This window comes from Cyphomyrmex costatus, unplaced genomic scaffold, assembly GCF_001594065.2.
Source record: "Cyphomyrmex costatus isolate MS0001 unplaced genomic scaffold, Ccosl1.0 scaffold794, whole genome shotgun sequence".
In the NCBI taxonomy this organism is placed as follows: Eukaryota; Metazoa; Arthropoda; class Insecta; order Hymenoptera; family Formicidae; genus Cyphomyrmex; species Cyphomyrmex costatus.
The window spans coordinates 80,162-82,721 of NW_017280369.1; the positions used below are offsets into that span (position 1 = coordinate 80,162).

At 31.3% G+C, this 2,560-nt stretch overlaps 1 pseudogene; it reads right to left on the reverse strand.

Moving 5' to 3' along the window:
* The window catches only part of LOC108781196 (iroquois-class homeodomain protein IRX-3-like), a 6,778-nt pseudogene extending 5,247 nt beyond the window's left edge, over window positions 1-1,531 (reverse strand).
* Between the last annotated feature and the right edge of the window lie 1,029 nt (window positions 1,532-2,560).

Genomic DNA, 2,560 nt, shown 5'->3' on the forward strand with positions numbered 1-2,560 from the left:
ATTAATATATAAATTTTAATATTTACAAATTACAAACGATGTCAAATTATAAAAAAAAGATCTACAAATTTCAGCATTAAAAGCTATATCAGAATATGGGACATTGCTATAATTGTAATTTGTAATTATAACAATGTCCCATATTCTGATACAAATTTTAATGCTGTGTACTTGTAAATCTTCCTTTTATAATATTTTTTGTAATTTGTAGATATTAAAATTTGTGCATTAGTAATAAAATACATAAAAGTTAACACAGATATACAAAACCGAACTTAACACCTACAGATTATAAACAATTTTAATGAATATATGTATATAAGATAGGAAAGTTTACAAGTGTTAGTTTGGGTTAGGGAGATATATAGATAAATCTGTGTTAAGCATTAAAAATTTATTTTTTGTGTACTATTTACCTGCATTATGGTAAGGCTGGTCTGGAGACTGAGCGTTTTCTTTTCAACGTCGTTTGGATAGGCGTTGAATTTGTGGTCGCTCAGCCACCGTTTTAGAATGTTAACTGCCTTCTTCGGCAGATTTCCACGACGCCTCCGGCCCGTCGTGTTCTGCGCGTTGACAACACGTCGATTGACGCGATTTTCACCGCGGTTTACCGGCGACCCACGTGGTGAAGTATTCTCCGCCTCCGATGAGATACTCTCATCGTCGGTCGGAGGCGACGCCCTTCTCGTGGCAAGCCGTCGATTGCAGTAAGGCACTGTAATTAGAAAATAATAAACTGATTACTTAATAAAATAAAAGTATCACCTGCAAAACAACAAACAAAATACTATAATTTTGTGAATAAAAATTTTAATTTTTTAAAAATCGAATTCTAGATTCACAAAGGTGTCTAGTGTATCTGTCAATAACAGACTCGCGAATTAAAATATATTTTTATTCAATATCTATTATTAAAATCATAAAAATGATTTTTAAAAAAAAGACATCGGTTATTTCAAATCATCATGATCATAAATTCAAATGGGAAAAAATTAAAATTTTAGATAGTGAAACTTCATATAATAAAAGATTGATTTCAGAGGTTAATTGGTATCATCTTTCATTTTATTTGTAACATATACACTAAACTATAACAATCCATAACTTAGCATTGTGATGAGAAAGAGAGAGAGAGAGAGAGAAAGAAGGGAGATTTTTAATCTTAAATTCCATATCATAATCACATTAAGAGTATCTCTTGTTATTTTAAAAAGATATAATAAATAAATTTATTACATATCTAAATAATATAATTAAATATATAATTTAATTATTTTGTTATTTAATTTTTCACGACTGCTTTACGCTGCAGATTACTCTCGAATTTTTGAATATCTTGTATATCTGTATAGGAGTGAGAAATAACAGGAGTGAGAAATAAGATACTTATAGTATCATTAATATTATCGTTACTTTTTTCTATCTGTAACTGTAACGGTAACGTTATTAAATTTTTACAGTAGCAGTAATAAATTCAGCCGTTACACTTCTATCGTTACTTCAATCTACTCTTATTACCGTTGTACATATTCGCATAAGTTTTAATTAGCTAGAAATATTTTACTTAAATCACAAAATAAATATTCTGAGCCAATGTGAGCCAACACAGGTTAATCGAAAAATATATACATATATATGAATACATATTTTTCTTTACTGTTATGAATTAGGCTCGGTTTTCGTTTTACAATAAAGTTTATTACGGATTTATTACAACAGAAACTGTTACACGAGATCAGAGCGAGCTCTCTCAGAGTAAGGCAAACGAACGTCTAAAAAAAATGATGCACGAAAAGAAACAAAAAACGGCAGAATTCAGGAAACGAACATTACTGACATAAAGACATGTTCACAGTAAATTCGCAGACAAGATTCTTAATTTTATAGCTTAGCGCCATCTAAGAACTACCTCAACGATTATACTTTCTCTAACACCCTCTCTTAATCGTTGACTTTTTGGACATGTTTCTTTAGTCTAAATAAATAAATCTTTAGAGTAATATAATTGTTACTTAAAAAAACGCAAATATAGATATTTATTAGACTCTTAAACAATGGATTTGTCTAAAGCTCTTAAACTTAAAAGAAAATATCTATGTTTAAATTTTAATTTAATCATAAAGAACGTTTACATAAAATAAGCAACAAACTTTACTTGCTTAAAATTAGATTTTTAAACTTCTCAAATTTAATATGGTAAATATCTAGAAAAGGGGAGCCCCTCCCGATGATCTTGACCTTGACATATGTTGTCAAGGTCATGACCCTGAGTGACCTCCCGCAGGTTTTAGGTGGCGGTCGCTGTCCGTTAAAAAGTTATTAACAAAAAAAGTTTCAAAATTAATGTATCATTTCTGCCATATATGTATTATAACAAGTTCTATTTTACATTTCCTTCCGTTTAGAAACGTTAAACTTTCCACGCGAAGTAACTCTCACCTCCCCCAACCCCCTGCGAAGGGGCACACGACTTCTACGATTGTACTGTTGCTATGATAGTACTGTCGGGGCAGACCTCTGTGACGGTGTGGGTGCGGGGGGGTGGCCGAAGGTCGCC